Source organism: Opisthocomus hoazin, chromosome 7, assembly GCF_030867145.1.
Source record: "Opisthocomus hoazin isolate bOpiHoa1 chromosome 7, bOpiHoa1.hap1, whole genome shotgun sequence".
NCBI classification, from domain to species: domain Eukaryota; kingdom Metazoa; phylum Chordata; class Aves; order Opisthocomiformes; family Opisthocomidae; genus Opisthocomus; species Opisthocomus hoazin.
In genome coordinates, this window is record NC_134420.1 from 54,287,621 (window position 1) to 54,313,396 (window position 25,776).

The following is a 25,776-nucleotide window of genomic DNA, read 5'->3' on the forward strand; positions in this document are numbered from 1 at the left end:
CTGAGTAGGCACAACCGATGAGTTTGTGTCTTTTGGGGAAGCTGGAGATATTAGCGACTCCACTCCAGTGGTTAGAAAGTTGTGCTGTAAAAAGAAAAGAAGAAAAAAAGCTAGGTTGGAGAATTCAGCTCTGGTGAAAATGCATCCTCCCCTTGTATTCCCTTGAACAGACTGCTTCTAGATGCTGGGTGGAAAACTGAGCCAAAGCAGTACAGCGTCCACATCAGGTCACTCTCCTGGCTCCACCGCTCATACAGTCTCTTTGAGTTCAGCTTTCCACAGTCCGTCCAGACACACAGCAGATGATTACTGGGTATGAGAGTGGGCAGCCAGCAGCCTTGGGACACAGCTCTTCCCCACTGTTTTCCTCTCCTTCCCTTGACACCCCACTGTTCCTAATGAAGTCCTATTTTGAGGCACCAGGTCTCGCATATGATATCTCCAGGGTCTCACAAAGTGGGCTGGCTTATGGCAACTCATCTTCTGAGGTATCTTTTCACCTTAGGACACCCAAGGACTCCTGAACGGGAAGGAAGGTGAAAAGCCCTAATTCTCAGAGGGTGAGAGGAACTCTAACTATGCCAAATATCAGTGAAGCAATTCCTGAGATTCATTGTATTCTCACAGTAAGAGAATAGACTCATGGCTTCACCCATGTGAATGGGCTTCACCTATAAGCCTTTTTGCTTATCCTCATGGAGTGCAGCACAATAAATAATCCGTAGCAAACTGAACTTCTCAGAATGCAGTGCAGCAAAAACCCTGGAAAAGGTTCAAACTGTCAATGACTGTTGATTCATTTGTGGTAACCCCGTGCAGGCAGAAGTGAGCTCTCCTTCCTGGCATGCAGAGAATGAGCACACGTCGCTATCTGGCAGCTCAGTCAGCACATGTAAACCTACTGCAGGTTCTGTGTAGTGTAACCAACCTAAGAAAATGCTGCAGATGGAGATGTTATACAGGGGAATGATACTGCATTCACATTTGTTGCAGAGTTAGTGCCACAAATGTGTGAAATAAAGGATGTAGTTTCTTGGACACCTGTTTTGACATGAGCAGTGCCAGTCTTCCTTCCATATCTGAATGGCTGTTGGTGCACAATGCAGAGTCTCAATCCAGGCCACAAATCGCTGTGGGACCTCATAATATAATGGAAGTAGTACGATGCTACAGTGTGTTCTGAAGGCATTCCCAGTGACTCAACATTTAATCTCACATTGAAATTTGCAGCCGTTGTAATTCCCTGTGTTCTGTTTGAGTAGCACATTTCATCACTAAGTCTAGCGTTCACACTTAGAGGATGATATATTTTTTGTGGAAAGCAGGAAATAGATTTAGGCAGTAGCATTTAGCAGTTTAAAATTAGCTCCTTTTGGAAAGGAAAAATTCATTCTTGAAGTTTTTTTTTGATCCCTATTACATCATTAGCAGATTCAAAATTTGACGTTAGATAAGCTTGGCATATGCAGTTTCAAAAAGACCTAGAAACATTTATCAGCAGTAAGCACCTCAACTCCATCTCTACCAAGGGAGGTCAAGGGAAAGAACTTTTTTTGAAAAAAAATACTGATTCTTCCTGTCTTACTATTATTTATACTCCTGATTTCTTCAGAATTTGGTCATGTGGTTATTTGAAAGTCACAGCTCTTCTATGTGGAGATTCTTGTGTATTTTCCCTTAACTTTTGCGGTATTTTATGTTTATCACTGCACAGTCTTGACAATGTGCATTTTAAATGCCTAAATGTAAGAGGCAAAAAAAGGGTCCAAAATATAGTCTGGTTTAAATGTTGTTATTTTTTAATAAAATCTTAACAGTGATTTGCTACGCATTTTTTTAAAGCTTAACATTCAGTTTATTTCTTCACTGTAACAGGAAGCAACCCACAAAGGGTGTCAGGGTAGAAATAATAGAAAAGTGTAAACCTCAAGAATGATTTGGTAGCTATGATAAGTTTTGCAGACTACAGATTCCTGTTCAATCACTCCAGCTGAAGGGACCTGCAAAATCGATTTAACTGGAAGTGTCTGCAAAAAATTTCTAAATTGGTACATGTAGGTTTCTCTTTTCTTTGTTGTGCATTCATTTTAATTCATTACAGTCATATTACAAGTGAAACCGCTTCTGGATACTTGTTTGGATTTCAGCCAGTTAATGCAGTTTACTTATTTTTTAGCAATTCGTTCAGAGAAACCAGGATCAAGAACTCAGAGACCTTTTGAAGCAGTACCTGTGCACGAGGCATAAGACACCCAGTGCAGACATTAAGTCTGGCCCTTTGCTGATGACAGCTGTAAACACAGTCCAGAGACATTAAAATAAGCAGCGAGATGATGCTTAATGATTGCAGCGAGAAGTGGTAGGAATCCCTATGATTGGATACATATTATTTTCTGGAAAATGCCTGCTTTCCTGCCACCTCAGCAAATTTATTTTTCTTTAAATGCTTATTTTGTTCTTTCAAAGTATTTTGTAGCATTTTCACTCAAAGAAATGCCACAAATTATTACATAGAGATGATTGTCTCAGTGGTATTTACAGCAAACTGTCTGAAGCGGGTGAACTGAGAGACTATCCTCACTAGGTGGCGATTTTGGTCTGTTTAGCCAGACTTTATAGACGAGCAGAAAAAAATCCGAGTTTAAGGGTGTGTTAGCTATACAGAAGAAAAGGGAGTCTAGGAAGAGCTGGCCACTGCACCCCGCGTTCCCGTGGAGCTGCGGGGAGCCGTCGCGATCCTCTCAGCCTCTGCCTTGGGCTGCTGCCGGCTGCCAGGCTGCGGATCAGCAGACCCAGGAGATGGAAACAAAGGGCCCAACGCTGAGCCTTGTGAGCTTTCCTCCAGCCTGGATTTGTTGACAGCTGGTTTGTGCTTACTTTTCTTTGTAACAACTTTTTTGTTTAATTGTGTTTCCCTTCTTCCCAGAATTTATTCCAGTGTAAATATGTGCATACATATACAAGCAACAGGCATCTATATTGTTAAACAAACAGGCTCTTCCAGCCTCTAGCCTGATTAGCCCCTCCTTCCCAAACTCATCCCACCAGCTTTTTTCTCATTGTGTCCTATCCGAGCTCTGTTCTTGGGACTGGCACCAGTTCCAGGGTACCACCGATGCTCACTCAGAGATGCTGTGGTGCTCCCCTATGTCTGCCAAGCCACTGTATTTGATATATCACACCAGCACACGTATGACACATTTTAGTGGCAATTCAAACTCATCCTGCAGTCGGTCAGCTTCTGTCCTGGGGCATTTATAGCAGATGAATTCCCAAGGCTACAGTTCTCTTATTGTCAGCCTCCAAGTACATCAGAACACGCTTTGTACTGCTGAGTAACAACCGTGAAGAGATTCGTGCTTTACCTTTTTGTTTCTTTACAGACATTCACTTCCCTGAAGTATGATAAATCGGTTTCATCTTCATGTTTTTGCAATGGTCAAATCTTTGAGTTGCTGCACAAGAGTCGTGTTCTTCCACGTCACTTCTTTAATCTCTGCAGGATCCAGCTTCATGTCCTGAGCAGTGCTGGTTCTTCCCCATTTGCTCCTGGGAGCTCACGTTAGAGTAAAGCTTTTCGGCTGGGGTCAGCTGTCCCAGCTGTGTCCCCTCCCAGCCCCTGGCGCACCCCCAGCCTGCTCGCTGGTGGGGCAGGGCGAGGAGCAGAAAGGGCCTTGATGCTGTGTGAGCACTGCTGGGCAATAACTAAAACATCCCTCTGTTATCAACACTGTTTCCAGCACAGATCCAAAACCCAGCACCATACAAGCTACTATGAAGAAAATCAGCTCTATCCCAGCCCAAACCAGTACATCAGACCAGTTACAGTTTTAGCTGATGCTACTACTTTCTTACCCTCCCTGTAACTGCAATCAATATTCCTTTATCCTTGCTATATTCATGGTTTTCTTCTTTCTGTGTATTAAGACCAGAAAGAACAACTACACAGGCTTCTGTCATTACTTCAGTGACACCTATGAATCTTCTCAACCCTAGAAGTCAAAATATTCTATAATTAGCTAGCTTTTTGAACAATTTTAGTCTTCATTTCAAAGTGATTTACGTTTTTCAGGAAGCAGTATGGAATAAATTAAATTCTCAGCATTTATTAACTTTGCTTCTTTGTGCTCAGTTTTTATTCTAAGCTATATTATTTATATGAAAAAATGACATTTCAGTAATGTGATGCTTTGAGATAATTCCAAATATCTTCAGCTAAAACAAGGTATTAAAGCTAATAAACCATGCATTGAACTATATGTACTTCTCTTTTTGCCGTCAGAACATGTTTGACCACTAAAATGCAAATAATGTCCCATAGCATACCATTGACTCTCATTTCACTAGTCCAATCGTGTATATTTAAATATTAAATTTAACAAAGCAAAAGTAAAATATTAGGTTTGTACAAGTCCATCTAACATGAAGCATTAGGCTCTTCTTCTTTTTCCTTCTGCCTCCATTTCATTAGTCTTTGACATCCATTCCCTTCTTTTCTTTTGCCATTTTCCCAAGTTCATTCTTCTGTATTGCTCCACCTTGCTCCCTTATATGTCCAGAAAAACGTTTATAAAATAATCTCCGCTTACCTCCTGACATCTTTATTGCTAACGTAAGCAATCCTGAGCCACTGCACAATATAGGGAAGTGTCACGTTGATGAGGAAGGAAAAAAAAAAGAGCTCACTAGGCATCAGTATTTTCACTGGGTCGGAAAGGAGACATTTGCCACAATGATGACCACAAGCAGGACTCAGGAGAATTTTCTCAGAGCTTGAACAAACTCCAGAGCTGACCACCATGAAGTCTTTTATATATGCGATGTCAAAACACACTGATGTCATGTAACCAAGGTTCCTTTTTACTGCAGCCTTCTGGTTTTTTTCCTCTTTTTTGTTTTTCCTGTTATTTGGGTTATTTTTGTCCCTGTTAAGTGCTTTTCAGAAGAACTTATTAATATATAACTGAAGCAACTTAGCAAATGTGGTTTTAACATTAGAAGTTATTTATTAGAATAAACATCATGTCTTTACCTTACCTTAGAATACTATGATGATGATCTAGATTCGTGCTGAATTTCAAGAAATTACTACAGCCAGATAAATCAGCTTTGTTCAGAAAAGTACAAGTGTAGACATGATACTGACTTGATTGAGTGGTTTCTGAAAAACGTGTGATCGTCTTGTGTTTGGGATGTCCCTAAGTCCTGGACCCACATTCACCTACCTCTACTTACCTTCAGAGGCACTTTTACAGAAAGTCAATGGGTTCATCTCTGAATTCAGGCAGTTTCAGTTAGTAGCAGTTTGGTTACAAGGATTCCAGTTTGGCCCAACTGCCTTCGCCCAAAACCTGGCAAGAGCCCTTTTGCACTTCTGATAAGCTTGGTTATTGTCTCTGCAACCACTGTCACCGCTATCAGCCGTGCTGCTGGTGACACCCCACCACACTGCGGGTGCCCAGAACCTGCATACCAAGGAAAGACAGCCTCGCTGGTGTTACAGTGGTTTGCCCTGGCTGACTAAACACCCTTTTATCAGCTTTCAAATCAGAATTGTTGTGCCAAGATCTACGACGCCTGCAGTTCCCAACTCTTATCCCAGGTGGACCTGCAGAGGAATAAGTATTTTTGTGATTCAGAGACCATGAAGCCACGATGGGCTGTAGATGCATGTTCTTTAAATACGGGTCTTGCCTCTGTTTTCCTGTAGGTGTCTAAGCCTCATACCTAGATGTCTCTGGGATAATATAATGTTTCAAATGATGGACCAGTCTTAAATTCACCATTTGCCTGAAGTCTTATTTTTGTAGCTTTTTTTTTTGAGCAATGTAACTGTTAGTGTGTCTTACATGTTTCCTTTTTCAAAGATAGGCAAAAGAAAAACAATATTTAATTTAAAAAATAGATAACTAGAACACATTTATGAATTCATAACAGTTTAAGTCAAATAATTTCGAAGAAAATATTTGTAAAAACAGTACTGCATTATTTTGGCATTTTCAAAAACAAGCATGCCAGGTTATTTGAAAGAGTATTCTCTTTGTAAAATTTGCTAATATTTTGGAGATGTTACTATTTTAAAATTCAAAGCCACATTGAAACATTCCCATTTGAGACAAATTATTAAGGTCATTTTTTTTTTCCGTTTAACTAGAAAAAAAGATTATTCAATTGATTTTGTGGTCTGCCAGGAAACCCACCTAAAGCTTGCAATCTGCTTTCGTATTAAATGAAAATGAAGAATCTCAGGCATAAGGAGAAGATATTTTCAGTAGAGCCAGGCAGCTTTACATCTACGATGAAGCCAGACTTGGGATAGTAAAGCCTCCTGTTGCTGCTATGAGGAGCTCTGGCTCTTTCTGTTGGCTCACATCGGGCTTTTACTTCAGGAAAGCTTCCAGCTTGTAAATGCTGGGTGTCACTCAGCACTCTGCTTAGTGCAGACTCACTGGAAAATTGTCGTATGCATCCTCAGAGGGCCAGCAGGACAGATGCTTAACCTTTTAGCACCACACTGCTCTCCCACACACTGCTTTAGCTCTAGGTAGCTCCCTGCTAGTTCATTTTGCTCTCATTTGGGAAGGATAATGAGAAAAATCTTGCTGAGCCCTTACATCGTATTAATAATTATATGAGAATAAACACAGTATGAATAACTGTAGGGTGCTATGTCGGGCAGGAATAACAACTGCCTGTTTAAAACAGGATGCTTTTCCCTCTGTGCAATGAAGGGGGGGAAAAAAAAAAAAAAAGAATTTCCAGAAAATGAGATAAGTTTGTTTCAGTTAAAATAAAAAAATAAATTTCTTTGTCCTGCACCATCTACTGAGTGTAGTTTTCTTGGGCTGGGAGTCTTCACTAGTCTTGTTGACTCAGCAAAGGCTGGTAGATAGTTCACAGGCTACTTTTAGGAAATCCATCATTGCAGTGATAGTTATGGTAAAAGTCATTTAATAAAATCTAGGGTACCAAATGAAACCGTGTTTTAGAAATTCAGCTATGAATCAGGCTGTGGGGATACCAGTATAAGTTAATTATGCATGAGCATAATTCACTGGCAAAAATCCTATTAATCCATTGAAAACCTAATTAAGGAGTCAATAATGATCTCTAACACATAAGGGTGAAATCTACATCTAGACCCTTAAAAGTAAATATGCACATTTCAGAACTTGAATTACAATAGCACTAATTCATAATGACATGACTCCATCATCCCCTTCTCCTATGGAATTGTTCCCCACTGTCTTTTCATTAGTCTCATTTCACAATTCCCACATGAAGAAATTTCTATCATTAAATTGGCTAATCTGTAATCAGCTTTCATTGTTGAGAAATTTTTTCATATTCTCAGATATGAGTAGCAACAAGGAAAATATTAAATGCATTTATTTGCTTAGAAACGTTTTGATAGATATGCAAGCATTGCAATGAGGTACTCAAAGGATTAGATGAGCTACACCTAATTAAAAGTTCTTTGAGCTGTTGACCATGGAGCTTTATGCAAGATCCACCAAGAGCCTTTCCAGCTCCCTCAAGAGTCAGGACTTCGTTGCTTGCTTGTCCTCTAAGTACAGCTTGCCAAGGAAGCACAGCTGCAAGGACAGCTGGGCTGCTGTGGGCTGGACACGTGGACAGCACTGCACGCACAGCTGAAAAACTTGCCAGGGTGAGTAGTGAGGACAATCACAGGTAGCTTTGGCAAGGCTTAGTAGCTATCGTTTCTGAGGGTGCTTCATCTGTTGACACATCAGTGAGAACTGCCACTAACCTGTTCTGCTTCCGCGCTGTGACTGCAGATATCGCATCGTGACAGCACGTGTCTGAGCCATGACAGAACTTGTCCTTTGATGACAAGAGAGAATGTAGATAGCAAAGATGAAAGAAGTGCTGTCTGTAGCTCTAGATCCCATTGCTAGTATTGAATGCTTATCTTGCAGTTTTTGTCAGAGCACCACCAGAAACACACAGAAATTTCCAGAATTGGTTTGTATAAATATAGCCTGTTACCACTCTTATCTAAATCTTCCCTTAGTTAAAGTCACCAAAGTCTTCTGAGAATAAGAAAACTTGATAGTCAGTGTTTCCCCTAGCCAGTACAATAAACAAGAGAGAGAGAGGAGGTAATCATCCAGTTATAGCCTCTAGTTCAGTACCCCACACATTTGCATATCCTCAGATGGTTTTAATGCATCTGCTCTTCATGGAGATTTGTGTTTTCCATAAAGCATGCCTTTGCTTTAAATATGCACACACTATCTTTCTTTATTGTTTTGTCATTCCTACCTGCAGACATTTTCACATTTTCAGACAAAGTAAGGAAATCAAGAATTAAAACAAGTTCTTTTTGAGTTCTGCTATTTATACTTACCTTTCAAGAATCTTGAAAAAGGTCCTTCATCCTTCCCTATTGCGATCCAGGAATAGTGATTCGTGCCAGAGCTGAACACAAGGAGGAGGCATACTCTCACCTCAGTTAGTATTGACTCTATCACGGTCTGTAGCTGTAAACAATGACAGCGACACTTATCAGCAACAAAAATAGAACAAATCAATGGGTCAGGAGGACCAGCGGCACATTCAGCTTCTGGGTATATAAACACTTGGCAAGAAATCACAATTTCAGCTTCAGACCCTGTAACTGCAAGACTCTTTGAAGTGTTGGAACCAGGTTTAGTTTTTAATCCCAGAATATATTTTGGTAATGTTCTCAGTAGGTCCTACCAATGCAATTACTGTTATTATTGTTATTGTTATCATTATCATTTCCCACTAACACAATCTTTCTTCAAGAACAAGTGGTGGTGTAATTCACCAAAACAAAACCAGACATCCCAATCACTTTCACTCTATGCCATTCAAGACCAAATGAGAAAATATGTGCCAGAAAGTTGTGTCAGTAAGGAAGTTATCTGAAATTTCTGGTCTTGTGGGAACATGATCAAATGAAACAGATACTAGAGGAACGTACAGGCCTGACCCTGTGCAGAGCTGTCTGTTTATGTACTTAGCATGAGCAATAGCTGTACTTGCCATTCATACTAAGCCACACACAGAACTTTTGATTAAGGCTTAGCTGCTAGGCCAGTCACTACGCCCACAGTCTACCCTCTCCCATCATGCTGTTATTCTGGGACGTTGTTTCGCTCTTTTCTTGTGTCAGGCATCCCTTCTTCTTAAGGACACCCTGCATGCAGTCAGCAGGGGAGCAGCATGCGGGCAGGTGTATGTGCGCAGTCACAGACACCTAAGACTGCTGGAAAATGGCTTTGCAGAGAATCACCGTAGCCAAGAAAATTCCCGTTCCTGAATTGTGGGAAACCATCACAGGATAAATCCTGTACTGCACGGCCACTCCTACCTAACCAGTATTGTGTTGTTTTAAATACAGATCACCAGCACCGTCTTTATTTTCTAGTGAATATAAAAACAGAGATTTTAAGGGCCATCCTTTCCCAATTTTTCTTCTATTTTCATTATTAGTAAACTGCTGCTGCCAGTAACATTTGAATTACTAATCACTGCACCAGAAGGTAGAAAAAGGCTTTGGCTGTGCTGGTCAGTCATCATGTGTGGATATAAACCTCATATAACAAAGATATAAAGAAAAGCAGAATCTGAATCCAGTGCAATGAGTAGTCCAATTATATAAGTGTTATATATGCCATGCTAATATCAAGTATTATAGAAAATTGGTGCCAAGCAGACAATACAGAGCTCTGAAAATAACCTTTTTGTCGTGAAATAATTATATTCCTTCCTTGCTATCAGCCATTTGTGGAAAAGTATTAAGTTTCATATGAAGTACTAAACCATGAAGATTCTTGTAAAGAGGGTATTGAAGAAGTCTTCATCTCAGCATATAATGGGAGAACCCCACTGTCTTCAACCTGGCTTTAATTTTTCTATCGATGGCACTTGAGAATTCACATAAAAAGTTGCAGCTATTAGAAATTATGTTATGTAGTGACCTTTAACTGTAGTGTGCACCAATTCAATAAATTAATTTAGCTAAGTGTAAAAATAAAACTGTGTTTCCCTGCGGTATGGCAATGGTGCTTGCCTTGCAGGGATTCATCTATCTATAATAACACTCTATTCAAAGCTGCATATGAATATACTACCTTTTAAAAATAACCAACAGCACATTCTTATTCTAAAAAACATCTTAAAGCCCTTGGTGATAGCTGTAGCTTGTGAAAAAATAGCAGGGTGCCTGATCAAGCCAATTGAAGACATAAATTATTGGATGAGAGGAAATCAATATTCTATTAGAAGCACAAGGCTTACAATGATGAACCTTGCAGACATGTGCCTTTCTGTTTATAGGTAAATCATTAGATTTCCTAAAATAGACAAGGCTGCTAGACAGCTGATTTCTTCAGCTCAGGGTGATGGGGATTATAATATAGGCATAAAGGAAGAAGGTACAGAATGGGAAATGTAGCTATAAAAATCCTTGAAGGGAAAGGAGAGGGAGGATGGTACAAAATGTGACTATACAACCAACATGCGTCTGCCTCCTGCTTTCAGAGCTTCCCTCAAACCTCATACTACTGTTGGCAGTGTGCAAAGGTATTAAATATAGCCTGGTTTACAATGCTGTTTTTCATTACAAGCTGATTCTGAATGGTCCCGAGCATCTGAGACTCCAGCTGAAGTGTATTTGCCAAGATCCTGAGAGGTCCTCGAAATCCTGTTAAGCCATGAATTATACCTTATCCAGAAGCTTTGAAGAGCAGGATCCAAGACGACATGGTGCAGAAGCAGGCTCTTGCTACCTGCACTGAGGAAAACGCAACTTATGAGCTCTTTCTGTGCACATTAAGGAGAGAGCTGTCAAACATGCACAAGCCCCCTGCCAAACTTCTGCCTCTTTAATCATAGCGTACCCTTGGGCCCCCACACAGGCCTCTGCAGATGCCCTTTGGGTGCAGGTATCTTTTCGGCATATTTCAGATGTATTTCTCTATTCCCTCAAGCTTCTCTTCACAGGTAGATATGATGGTCAAGAAACAACCTCACAGGGCTCCAGAATGCTGTCGAAATAACCATTCATATATTTGTACTGACAAACCCTACTATTGATTAAAATCTATTAGATAAACTGTGATAGTTCCCACCTGCAGATCAAAGGAAAGCAAGAAAATGTAGTTCTAAGAAGACTCAATTAAGTGGGCTCACTGAAAACTTACACCATTACACAGAACTGACTTTTACCTGAAACCCCCTGCAGAGGGTACATCAGAAATATTCCCTTTTCCAACCCAGACTGAGGGCAATTTGTGAATTGAACAGAAATTAGGTTAAAGGAATTATTAATGATAACTGTAGTAAGATATATTACTTATTTTGCTTTCTCATCATCTTGTCTCAACTTGTAAATGTTTTTTTCATGGAGAACTTCCTTCTTGAAATCAATATCAGTGTACAAAAGGCATAAGCTAGCTCCCATCAGACTGCAAGGAAAGATTCCTAGTGACTTTGGTGACATCTGGGCTACATCCTATTCCACAGAATGAGTAGCACTTGTGATACTAGTAACGGCACGTTCAAATTTTAAATAGAAAACAGTATTTGTGTGATTCACTTTTCCAAAGCAGTGTTGTTGCTAAAGGTTTCATTTGGTTAGGCTGGCTTTTTGGAGTATCTCAAGTATTACTGCATTGTTTTGAAAACACTGTACTGCAAACCTAACCGTAATCTTTAGCATTACCAAGAGCTCCCTTCTTCATGCAAATTCTGGCAATCCTGTACTAATCACCATTTCAGTAGAATCATAGAATCATTTAGGTTGGAGGACACCTTCAGGATCATCGAGTCCAACCGTTAACCCAACACTGTCAATTCCGCCACTAAACCATGTCCCTAAGCTCCGCACCTACACCTCTGTTAAATACCTCCAGGGATGGTGACTCAACCACTTCCCTGGCCAGCCTGTTCCAATGCTTAATAACCTTTTCAGTGAAGAAATTTTTCCTAATAGCCAATCTAAACCTCCTGTGATGCAACTTGAGGCTATTTTCCTCTGTCCTATTGCCTACTACTTGGGAGAAGAGACCAACACCCACCTTTCTACAACCTCCTTTCAGGTGGTTGTGGAGAGCAATAAGGTCTCCCCTCAGCCTCCTTTTCTCCAGACTAAACAGCCCCAGCTCCCTCAGCCGCTCCTCATAAGACCTGTGCTCTAGACCCCTCACCAGCCTCATTGCTCTTCTCTGGACACGCTCCAGCCCCTCAATGTCCTTCTTGTAATGAGGGGCCCAAAACTGAACACAGTATTTGAGGCACAGCCTCACCAGTGCCGAGTACAGGGGGATGATATGGTACAGTACATTCTGCTGTTAATGTACCTGTCACCTCATTGTCACTGCAGAATTACTTTTTTGACAAGTAACTGTGGGCATCTGGGAAGGCCTATCAGTCAATCGAGAAGAAACCTAGACACCATCAGCAGTCATAGCTGAACACGTTGCCTAGTTTGTCACTCTGGCATACCATTCTGGAAGTAAAACACTGCCCTTGGCTATTCCTGTGCCACCGCACTGCCAGTGCTCGGGCTGGAATATGCAGCGCTGTGAGCACGCCTGCCTTCTCAGCTGAATGATTTTGGTGATCGCTGGTGATTGCTTCAAGTGCCACATTGCAGGCTGTTCCTGCTGGCGAGAAATTAGCCCCGGTGCTCTGCCCCAGTGTAAACCAGTATGTGCAGCATGAACCACACCCAGATCCATCTGCTCGAATCCATCTTTTTCCATCTGCCACCATGCTCTAAACTATCCGTAGGACATTGCCTCAGAATTATGAACCATCCTTTCTAGGCTTTTGATATCCTACTGTAACAGATGGGCATAACATATATTCCATAATAACCATTCTGGATATAGCTGCCCTTTGTTATATTAATGAGTTAATAAGAAAAGAACCAACCAGCTGACATTACTAAATTAATGACCTTTCAGGTAAAAAAGTCTAAAGTCTAAGTCTGCATTAGTAACACAAGAGAAGGCATACCTGTGAAATAATGCATTTCTGCTTCGTTTGACTGGAAATCGATACGTGAGGTATAATCCCAATCTTTGTTAGTGCCACTAGCTATGGCAGAGTAATTCCTAAAGAGAGCAAGTCTAATGAGGAACACTAAGGCTAAATACATGGGATGTTCAACAGCTATGACATTTTGGAAATACACCAGTGAACAGAGAGATTTTAATTTATTAGTAGCAAAGCACAGATGAGCCCACAATAGGAGAGAAGCATCTCTCTGCAGCTTGTTTTGTATGATGAAATCTTAGCTGCATGTCAAGTTTTAAAGATATGAATTGCTTTCTTCTGCACAGTCTTAATTTCACAAAAATTATCCAGGGGCTAGAAAGCCATATGGCATGTCACAAGGATTCAATATATTTGATTACCTGAAAAGAAAGCTGAGGAGTAATTTGATCACTTCCCTATGCGTTTAGACATTGAAAACATGTGTGTGACAGGAGGCAGCTTCTCTGCCTGGCTAGCCAGAAAGGCATCACAGGACCAAGTGGCTTAGAAGGTGCAGTTTGACAGCCACATATGAAAAAGGCCAAGTTTGCTTGTGACAGAGGTGTTTAAACATCAGTAAGTTCTTCAGGCAGCAGCACCATCACTTCGAGCCTCTAAAATAATGCAAGACAGTTTCAAAAAATCTATAATCCATTTTTTCCAGTAAATATTCCGTGTACAAGGCTGCAGACTAGATCAGCAGGATAGGCTGTGCTGGCACTTGAGTCGGTGAATCCTCGCCACTTACCCTGAATGCAAGCAGAGGTTTTCTAGGGTGGCTGTAGGAGCTAAAGCTGTCCCTTCTCCTGCACAGCTAGCACAGGAGTGTGTTTCATCTGCTCAGTGCAACATGAAGGGGAGAAAGGCTGTGTCTTGGAGCAGTTTCATTCCTGCTGCTCCCTCTGTACCAAAGCTACAGCCACTACTGCTGGACTTCAGGAACTGGATACCAAGGACAGGAAAAAAAAAAACCCACATGAGGCTTGGTATGTGCAATGAGTGATCTATAACTATGACTGTTTAGAATAGGGGATAGCAGGAGAAACAGATTATTTTAGAGCTATGGGGTATTTTTTGTAATACATTATAGGCTAACACCCAGGGGCACTGAGGCATTTCAGAATCAAATAGCACAGGGGGTGTCCAGGCTTCTCACTCATTCTCTGAGTTTCCTTTTGTGTGGCAGTACTGGCAGCTGCTAGTTCCCCTTGGGCCATCAGGTTTTCGCTTAGACAGGTTGTTTCCACTGGATGTGAGGAGTGGGGTGTGTGCTGCTATGCAGATAGATGCCCTGAATATAGCAAATGGTTTCCACTTCTGTTCAGGGTGAACATTTCTTCAGTAACTTTGCTGATCTCTTCATTCATGATGGGATTTTTCCCATTAAAATCCCAAAATATTCAAATGAACCAGTTACTTTATATTTACTTGGTGGTGTATATGACACTTTAGTGCTGAAAATGGCAAAGCTGCTCTGCATTTTACATAAGCAAGTGATTTCTGAAGACACTTGCCCATCTAAATTCAGAGGACATAGGTCATTGCCAAACCCACAGCTTCCCTGCCTTACATGTATTGACGGCATCTCGATAAGAACCTAGATTCTTAGGTCCTTGCTTCCATGCAAATGCAAAGCCAACTTGATCTGAATATTGAAAACCAGGACTAAAATGTGCTTTTGTACTTTGGCTGTGGTAAGACCTAAAGTCAATTAATTTATTATTCTTGGTAAGTGACAGAATTCATTCTCATAATTTAACAGATTTTATCTAAACCTTTTATTTTGTTTTCTGTAATCTCTTATTTGCTTTCAATTCCACAGTGGCTAATTAAGATTTATAAGCAAATCCAGAAAGGAGACAAATTCTGCAGAATTAAATGATGAAAAATCATAATGCATATTTTTGTAATGCAGTTTGTAGCGATGAATATCCCTTAGACTGTATAATTCCAGGCTATAAAAAAGTGTTTGTCCTACATTTATTTGAGATTTCTACTAATGCCTCTAAGCACTGTATCATCATTAAAAATAATAATAATTATATCCATGAATCATTAAAGGAATCACTTCTGCAGCAGTTCATGGTGTTCCTTCACCTGTAAAAATCTTTTCTTCTCTTACGGTGCTGAAGAGAGGGCTATGAATCTCCCCATGGTTTGCCATTGCTGGCAATTAGCAGCACTTGCTGATTGAGCAAACCCAACACACAGCTTTCAGCTGAGCTGTCAGTCTGCTCTGTGGTAGGAAACTAGCTAGTAAGAGACAAGAGACCTTCTTTGCTTTGAGATTGCTCTTGATGGCACACTGGCATAGAGAAAGATCTACCTTTTGTAAATATGCTTCGACATCATATAGCAAAGGGACATATCTGTCAGGACAACATCTCTCCTTGCGTTCAAAGCACTTCCTCCTTATAATTCATCTATTAGGACACAGAAAGAAGCAACTGATTACTATGACTGATATACTGAAGGAGAAAAAAAAATGGTTTTGCCACTGTTCCCATTACATGCAGTTGCCATTCTTTAAACGCATTGCACATGTGCAGGTGGTAGGAGCTAATTGATCTTCATTGAGTTTCTAGGCAATAGCTTCCAAAGTTTCCCTGGAGACAGCGCTATCATGACAGATTCATTCACTGAACAACCATGAGACACCTAACAGGTTTCACTTAAAAAAATTCCTCCCTCAACCTGCAGTTCTTCACTCCTCTTGAAGAATCCAATGAAATATCCTTTGATAGAAATAATGTAGTTTCATACACATACATCTGTATGCACACATCCATCCAACATTTGATTCAAGACAACCATTAATTAAACTATGCTGGACATTAAAGAGGTATAAGAGCCAGTTTCAGACTTGCTATAATGAGATGTAAATCCAGATCCTGTTTATTCGTGCTCTGAATTTGCCTTGAGTACTTCAAGTTTTAGTACTAGCTATTCGTAGGGTTAATTTGGAGACATCCCACTAATGGAAAAGTGTGCTAATGATTGTCATATCTTACTACATTTAGGTTTATAGAAGGAAAAAAAATATAGTTGATATTAACCTTAAAATGTCCAAAGGGATAGAGCCATTTTAAAGTTGTGATGTGGAGGCCAAAAATGTATTAGCACAGAAGTGTGCAATTCTAAGGGAGCTGAGGATAAAGGCACCCCAGCAGCATGTGTGAAATTCAGCTCCAGTTTGAAAACAGCTCTCACAGCAACAAACATCACAGGACACTGTTACAAGTTTAAAAAGGAACTTCAGTCTAACAAGAAATGGTGTTACTGTTTCCACACATCCACACTGACAGACATAAGTCACGTTCAGCTTTTTTTGCCCTGTAGACTCGAACATGAATGGATCAAAATGCTTCATGAAAAACAGACTATCACTTCCACAAAGTAGATCTTATGCGCTACAGACAGACAGATTAATATTTCAGAACTGGAAAGACTGAGAACCAGAGTGATTTGGGATACCTCATTTATTACCCATATTCAGAAATATGATCCGTGATGCAGATAGATAGACTTGCCCTGATGCTCTCAGGCAAGGGCAGAGAATGGAGACCCCCCCCTCCAGGCTCAGCGCTGCTGTCACCTCCACAGTCGCACTGCTGTCTCCCTACACCCTCGAAAAGGCAGTGAATTGGTGACACGGTTATGGGTCTGTTGCAAAGTTTGTATAAAATATGTAAATAAAATCAAAGCCTACTATTCTGAAAAGGGAGTAATTGCCAGATTAAATTGGAGAACAGAATGCTATAATTAATTCCCTTGGATGACACTTCAGTCTCTGTAAGCATGGCACAATGACTCTTCATTCAGCAACACGAATGTGACTGTGCCTTCCAATTCTTTTTTTATTTCACCATAGTTGAGCAAGAACAATGTGGACTGAAAGCCAAATGTCACCCAAACCAATGCCATTAAGAATGAACAAACATCTGTCTGTGTAGCTGAACTATATTGCTGAACCTGCAGACTTATGCAATTCTTGCCACTAAGAAGCCCATCAGCATTGTATAATGGCATGCAAATGAGTAAGAATTGTTCTGAATGAGAAACAGTAGGCAAAAAAAAGCACTACATATAAAAATTTATATCTAGGAAGCTCTTCTATTTCTGCTGGGGATTCTCAGCCAGATCATTATGTAAGTCACTTCGTGTACCTGTTCCTCTCTCCTTACTCCCTTCTTTTTCTGTTTAGGCAAATGATTCTCACCTGTGACTTAACAAAATAAATATACTTAGCTGATATTTTGATAATGATTAGATAATAATGCGTACTAGAGTGAACAAAACTGACTTAGAAATGATAGATTTGATCGAAATGAATCTTTACATTTTTGTATCAACAGAAGGAAGAAATAGCAGCTAGCAAGACTCCCTATTCTGCCTGTCCCTCCTTGCCTGGAACAAATACTTAAAGACCTCAAAATGCTGCACAAAATTAATTCATCATTTCCAGTTGAAGGAGAACCTTAAGGCACACTAGACAATTCACGTAAAGTCATACGGTCAATCATGTTTCAATAATTTTGTTCAAGTATTATATGCTGTTTAATTTCTCTCACCCCTATACACAGCCCCATGGCTTACATTGCTTTTTAATCCATAATGATGCTTGTACACAGTCCCTTTTGTATCCACTCATATCCACACACGAATGTGTATTTATACTTCATTTTCTTCCTCTGCTATGTGCGCGTAGAGTAATATTTAGAACTGACCACAAAACTACAATTTCATCATGTGAAACATTTTCAACTTTCAAATATATAGACAGAAAATTATTTATAGCTCTAAAATCTCCTGACTATTTTTAATTAAATATTGAAAATTAGAGTTACAGTAATGTTACTATATAACACAGCCAAGAAAAACACCTGTAAAAAGTCCTTCCAAACACTTTCAAACCTTTACTACTCATCCTCTGTATCAATAGGTGTTGATTATTAATTTTAACTAAAGTAGTGATAGGGGAAGTGCAGAGCCAAGGCAGCCTGCTGTCAGCTTCTTTACACTAATGGCTTGGAAGATAATGTTAGTATGCTCAAACTCTTAGCTGAAGAATCAAATTATTTCAGCTTTCATATAGATAGCATTCAAGTAGATTACCGAAGGTGCCCTTTACCACTTGGTGCATCGCCAATTACCAAATGCCATTACTTTCAAATACAATTAAATGTTTTGGTACCACAAGGTTAAAGAGAAAACCTATTTGCAATGAACGAAAGGGCAGAAAATGTCACATACAGAAACAGAAAGACAGATTGAACAGTTACAGAAGAAGTCAGAGGTCCAAAGCATAGATGAGCTGGTCTCCCCAGCAAGATTGCTGGCTGTGAATTAAATTGAATATTCACCTGAGATTCAGGAGAAACTGCACAGTAAAGGATTTTAAAGTGTATGTTAAATATTTTACACAGGCTCCTGTGAAGAAGACAAAAGGTTAAGTATTACTTTTATGTGACATTGTGTTTAAAACGTGTCAGACAAAAAACTTTCAGTAGAAAGTTCTGTGCTGTGTCAGGTCAGCCTTTCCGTATTTAAATAATGCCCTTTATACGTATGGATATTGTTGGATTGGGAGGGGCAAGAGCAGGGGCAGGGGTGGGGGCAACATTGGTGAAACAGCTACAGCCTGTGTGATTTACAGATGTACGTTCAAATACTACAGCCTGTAGGTAAGAATTACCTTCGAGGAGGAGTCTGCTTTCTGTTACTTCATGTTCCCTTATCCTAAAAGGCATCTGGCGATCTAAACTGAAATAATTTCAGATTAAAAGCAGTCAAAAAGTCTAAAGTAAAGTTTCCATGAAAAAGAGTCCCAGCTTGAAGTATAGATGTAAGTCTGGAGCATGCAACAACTGAATCTACTACATTGTCTTCAGCAGAATGAAATTATTACGTGTATACAAAATACTGGTGGTTATGCAGGTATACACATTGCCTACCAAATCCAAGAAACTCCACTGAAATCAGAAGAGACTTTCCAAATATGTTCTCCATGTTCTGTCCACAACTGTGAGTAACCACTAACGAAATAAAAGTAGCAAGCATGTAGCCAGAAATCAACTGTCCAAATTATTAAAAATAAGTAAACCAAGACATCTTATTTCTCTCTACCCACAAAACCTGGCTCCATACAACAGCTCTAGATTTAATCTGTTGTTGTTGTTATCATTTTACCTGTACTAGTGCCTAGTCCCCAGCACTCTCATCCAATTATCATTTCATTTTCCTCCAGCTAGTGATTTACACTTTCCCTTCTGGCTAATATTGTCTGATTTCAATTACTTCACGTCCTTGGAAGTCCAGTTCCTACAATGAATTGAGAAATTGCCATTTTCTTTATTACCCTGGGCACTTTATTTTAACACAAGCTTAAATAAATAAAGGGGATGCTTATCCCCTGTATCATGGCATCTTAGAAAGGCTTGCACCTGCTGTCTAAAATTGCCTTAGCTGTACATTTTGCCATTCACATTCCCTTTTCTGTTTGATTTCTCCCTTTCAAACTCCTGAAACCCCTTTAAAAACTCTACTTTCAGAAACAGCTTTCTGTGACACGTGAACATGTGAAAACCTTTCCATTTCAATTAGAAAGATACCTGGATAGTAGAAATGTAAGACCAGAAGAGAATATATGAGCTACAAAACCAGCGGGAACTGTTTGTGTTCAGTGTGAACAGTGGGAGATGCAGAAGCTTCCATGGAGTACCTGTTCCCCCGTACTCCCACACACCATAAAACATCTCCTGAAACTCCTCTGGCAACCTCAAACCTTTAATAAAATACCCACAGACACAACTCCAACAACAGATGGAGAAAGCAGGTGAACTCAAGGACATTGTTAATGCTCCAGGTCCTTTCCCTAGCAGGGAAGCTCTGAGCCAGGAGAGATCCAAGGCTGTGATCCCATCCTACACAGCCCTGGAGGAAAACATGAAGATATGAATCATAGACCGGCCAGCACCTGCCACTCTGAGCTGGAGAAAACTTCCAACCAATCTCCAGCCACGAGAAGGATTTTTCAGTCAGTTTCTTTTTCAGGTTCACATTATGTTTCTAGTTGTGTGTATGAGATATACTAATTAGAAGACTTCATCAGCTTATACACAGTGTCGTCTGAAGCCATGACAGTGGCTCTCACAGCTGAAGAAGAGAGTCAAGGAAAGTATTCAGTGGCATGAGTGAGTAAAGGAGTGGAAAAAGATTAATATATGAAAGATACAGGATGGGTCTGAGTTTCAAACACAGTAACAAGTCTGACATGCGTGTCGTCATCTGAGCTGACTGACAGCTCTCTCAGTGGCCAGTCTGCCAAGCTATGGAGAAACTGAAACAAAAGTACTGCCTTTTATAAAACCATCAAATGTACATGTAGAAAGGGTTAAAACAGGAGAAAAACATTTCAAAAGCCCAATAATCTGTGCTTCTAAATCCTTTATATGCTTTTGACAATATTCCCCAAAAGACATTTCACATTCTAGAAGCAAAACAGACTTAAGCATGTATATAGGTTCAATAAAGCTTTTAAGGGTGTAGGAGCAGCCAATGTTTTGAGAGTGGAACTGAAGAAAAATAAAATCAAAACCAAAATTAGTAGCGTCATCCCTGCCTTTCTAGAAGGAAGAAGAGAGAAAGCCAATGGAATGCAAACAGTGCATGTTGGAATTTCTCTGTCCCCGTGTACTGTAACCAAAGCTACTTTTGCAGAAGGCTGGGCTTCATACCTCTCATAGAGAAGTCAGTGCCTATTTCATTCATCATCTTCACTCTAAAGATAGGGTCTATGTGATTAGGACTGAAGTCCAGAATCAAGAAGAAAGTGAAAGCTGGCAGCGAGATGCAGAGCTGTTATTAAGGGCTTCTGAGCTGCCCACCATACCTCTAAGCCCCTGCTGTCATTTCCAGTGACTCCTCCTTCCCTAGTGATGTAAACCAGGAAAACCCTCCTGAAATCAGGGAAACAGCAGGAGAGCTAAGGCTGGAGCAAGGGCATGGAGAATCAGACCTGTCTTTCAAAGGGCTGTTCTGGAGAGACAGCAATCCTCAACTGCAGCAGGTAAGGTAATAAAACTACAAAACCTTCAGCAACAGTAGAGGGAACAAAGAAAGCCTCAGACAAAGCACATTTCTCTCTCTGTAAAATTACCGATTTTTTAAACTTGCATGAAAAAGATCTTCTTTTAAGGTTTGAATTAAAAAAAAATATGAAAAAGACAGCAGCATTTTTTGCTTTTATCAAAGCCAGTCATTCGCTTCAACTGGATTTTAGCTGGTTTCAAAGTCTCCTCTACAAAAAGATTCAAAAGGATGGGGAAAACACCCGTAAGTGAAGCAGAGCTTTGAACCAAAAATCAAAACCAGAAGATATAACAGTTTCCTTACACATATAGCAATCATTAAAGGAAAAAGATGGGAAGACAGCTGATTTTGGTTTTACTCAAAGTTAATTTTAATAAGAACTTGTCCGGTTTGCTAGATCAAAAGAGAGACATCCTATAATACGTCTTTTCTGTAGCTATTCGAAACCTGAAATCCATTTGAGCCAGTGAGAATTCAAGAATAAAGGAGTTCAGTATAAATCTCTGAGTCTTTTCTTTCCATACTCCCTGTTCATATTGCTGGTCATTACATTTAAGAATTGTTCCCAAGCTTTGCATAGTTTTTAAACAATTTCAGAGGGGTATCTCTGCCTGTATTTTTAATAGGGAAGAGAGATAATTGTGCAAGGGGAGACATATCTTCAAGCAACCAGGAAAACAAGTGCACCTAGCTAGCCATCAGTTAATTGATGGGAATATGTTCTGTGATTGTTACACAAAAATTCTAATAATTTCCCTTGTCTCTTTCCATGCTTTATGAGAAGGGCAGCTGAACAGTTTGACAAGCACTGAGTATATTAACTGATGCCCTTGGAAGCCCAAGGCTGTGGTGCAGAGAGCTGGGACCATTAGGCCTTACTTTCACACTGTATCATATAAACATACAGCGCTTCTATTGCCAGATCATTTCAGCTCCCGGTGCACTCATTTAATTGTACATTAATTATGGGAGCAAGATGGGAGTAAAATACCTCACAAGGGTGCACTGAAACTTAATTCATTGGTGTTTATAAAACCATTTGAGACATGCAGATGAAAGCTTATATATGAAGCGTATAGATACTTATCCTTTTCATAACCATTTGCAAGGATTGACTTCCCACTGCCTCTTCTATTACGCTTGTATTTCAGCTGCTTTGCTAATGGTCCTCAGCAGATTCAGTCTCAGCCTGGTTTCCATGTGTGCCAGGAGAGACACTTAAATACCGGACATTTTTCGCTGGCCACTAGGAACTTTCCTTGTCTTGATGCATCGTATTACTGCTGTGGAGCTAGATGGTCAATGTTATTATTGTAATCTTTCTGCCAACCACTGATGGACAGCAGCAAGGATTGAGTTCAGATTTAAAGGGATCACTAATAAAATGCCAGCTGGAGCATCTGCTCAGAAACCCAGGGAAAATAAAACTCAGTTTTCTGCCTTGACTTTCTCTTAGGCAAGTGAATCAGTTGGCTTAACAATATGATCTTAAAGGAAGGAAAGAAAGAAAAAAATTAATGAAGGAGATAAAGAGAGCAATGCATGGCATCTAATTCCAGAAGTACAACGATACCAGGCAACCCTTCCCAATAAGGCAGGCGTGTGGCCAGCCCAGTGCTTTCACCCTGTGACAACACTGTGACTCCAGCCGGCTGTAGTCACAACTTTTTTCTTTCTGCAGCTCTCATAGGCATGGAGAGCTTAGGGTAAAAGCATTTTTGGACTCCCACGTTAGTATTATATTCTAGTCTGCCCATCTCCCAAGACAAGAGCAGTCTCAGGGCAGCTTTAATTCACTGTGACGGAGAGTCCACTCTCCATGTGCTACTATTTTCACAACCTTTCTGCTAAGATAGCTAAGAGAAAGGCCTAAATCTATTCTTAATCAGTAAAATGTCATAATTTGCAGGGTGGGGGAAGGTCTTGGCATATATTTGTCTGATGGTGAGTTGCGTATCAACCCATGCCCCAGCATGTAAATGCATTCAGTAAAAGAACAGGAGAGAGCAAATGATGGATAGAGAGAAGTATACATAATCCTTCGTTATATTGTTTTATCTACCTTATTTTGAATCTGTCCTGAGGTTGTTGGCTCTTTTCTCATTCTTCCACACTCTCTCATAAAGTGCCACAACAGCCAAAATTATCTGATCAAGCTTATTCCATATGGTACCCCAAGAATTAGTCTGGCCTGATTTCTGACCCGTCATGGCTGAAGCTGCACTTGAATCAGTGAACTGGAAATCAAAGGCTTGTTTTCTAGGCATTACTAGTCTTTTGAGTCATCCACCCCCTGGTTTATCATGGAAAATAGTTATTCATTGTCACTATAATTGTTCTGATGCATAATCAAGGAAAAGCAATCCTGGCAGATGGTCTGGGACTGTCTAGGTATAGATAAACGCCACACAGGATTATGAAACTCTCTGTGCTCTAACCTTTAGTATTACGAAAGGATTATTTAAAACTGCATAATACTCCAATAAATAAGAAAATAGGACTCATCTAAGCACTAATTTCTGCCAAAAGAATACGTTAAAGATATTGCAGAGCTTAAACTTTCTGAAGTTACTGAGAAATACTATGCCTTTCTGAACCAGTGTTCTTCACAATAAAAAGGCTAAGGGATCATTTCTTAACACAGCAAACACTCCTCAAAGAAAAAACAGTGTTTGAACAAAGGCTATCTGGTGCTAGTAGGAGCCTTTTTAGTGTTTAGAATTGTGTTTTCTACACATACTAAATCTTTTTAGGGGTCCTATTTGCCTTTCTAGAGAGTAGCTAGAAGACTTGCAGTCAAGCCTAACTAGAATCATCCTTAATTTAGGTCTGACACAGAAAACCACCAACAAAAACTACCAAAGATCAGGATTCCATCAGAAGAAAAATCTCATTCATGAGTTGTTGAAATGCCGGCCTATTTTTTTCATTTCTTTACAAAGTGGCATTTGTGCTTAATATGCCTGGGTTTGTTTTGTGGTTGAGCTTTAGGCATAAAAAGCCCGATTTTCACGAGTGTCCAGAACTCCAGCTGGGCTCCAACAGAGGTGCGGTATTCATCCTTCTTAGAAAACAAACACTTATTTGAACGAATTGTGTGTCATCACTTCTGTAATGTCTGCGTTCTGAATAACCTAACCTTTGTGGTTAAACCCTGATGCCCTGAAGGTTGCACCCATATGTTATTTGGAAGGCAATTTACCCCGGATTAGGAAAAAGAGGTCTCCTATTTCACCTGTGACCCTTCTGTCAGAATGTGTTAGCGCCGGCTGTGCAGAGTAAGCAAATGTGCGGGGCTGGAGGCTGAGCAGGTGACTCGCAGCTGCTCCAGACTCCGGCTCGTGCCGAGAGGCAGGGACATGCTCATTTCACACACGTGAAGAAGCCTCAGCCCATTTAGTGTTTTACCTTTCTCCCTGCCATTGTGCTGAAAATCTGTATCCTTGATTTTCTGTTTCTGTGGAACAGTTATAAAGCAGGCGGGTGAAACAGACAGGAAATCAGATAGCCTTTTAACACACCCCAGTGGCAACTCACAGACTAGTGTTTCAGATATGAATTATACAAAGAAATTAAATGGTAAGAACAAAATAACAGCTTTAAAAGCGGCAAAACACGTGCATGCAACTCCTGTCCAGTGCAATAGAAGGTTTTATGGACTATGAGGGATGGGTGAAGAGATCTCCATCCACCTTCTAGGATGCCAAATATCCTCATGACAGAGCCTATGGCATCATTCAGAACTATTAGGACCAAGATGACAGAACGAACTTTTCATTAGTACAAGTATTTCTTCTGCTTCAAGAGTTCTATGCTGTTTACCATGTTTACCTGTATCTATGCTGCCTGTACTACAGGTAGGAGTAGTAGAACTAGTATTAGGTGTCAGGTCTGTTGACTTCTGTATCACCTCCCAAGAAAGCCATCTCAAAAGTTTTCCAGATATAAGTGCTCACACAGGTCTCCTTCCTTAATTCCCAAAGGCTGAATACTTGCAGCTCTCATTGAAACCAAACCTTCACTAGCCGAGTATTCTCAACTGGATGAATTTTAGCCTTAATCGCATATCAATTCCCAGTGTTGCGTCTCAAAGATGTTGCACTTTGCAAAATGGAGACCTTGAAGAACTTTCAACTGTTTTAAAAGACACATGGTTTGGGCTGCAAGAAATATAGAACTATTGAAATAATTTGGGCTACATTGATTTAACAAATCTGCTTAGGCCAAGCACTAAAATTCACTCTTCGGTTTCACCCATACCTAAGGACTGTTTTCATGAAAATTCAATACACATGAAATTGATACTATTTGCAGAAGCATTATGAAGTGGGGAGATGGAAATTTCATCCCAAAGCTACTTTCATGGTGAATGTTTCACCCAGCTCTCCTTTCAGAAAACCAATGCATTACTAAAAGGTTGTCTAAGGTGACCCAGGAAAGTGGTGGATTTTATTCCTCTTAAAAATAGGCGACTAAAATGTTGATTCTTCTGCATTCAGCCATTGTTGACAGAATCATTCTTACTGCTTCCTAGCCCAGTGGATTAAGTGACCTCCCATATCCATTATATTTATTTTTGTCTTATGCAATTTGTAAATAATAATGCTGTGGTTACTAATAATGCTATGAAAAAAATTACTAGTTTGGTAA

General features: G+C 40.1%; 1 long non-coding RNA gene across 1 annotated transcript in view; it reads right to left on the reverse strand.

The window, feature by feature from the left end:
- The window catches only part of LOC142361914 (uncharacterized), a 32,257-nt gene that overhangs the window by 5,082 nt on the left and 1,399 nt on the right, over positions 1-25,776 (reverse strand). Inside the window, exon 2 of the long non-coding RNA XR_012764510.1 lies at positions 8,372-8,504. This is a non-coding gene — a long non-coding RNA (uncharacterized LOC142361914). The remainder of the gene's footprint in view (positions 1-8,371; positions 8,505-25,776) is intronic.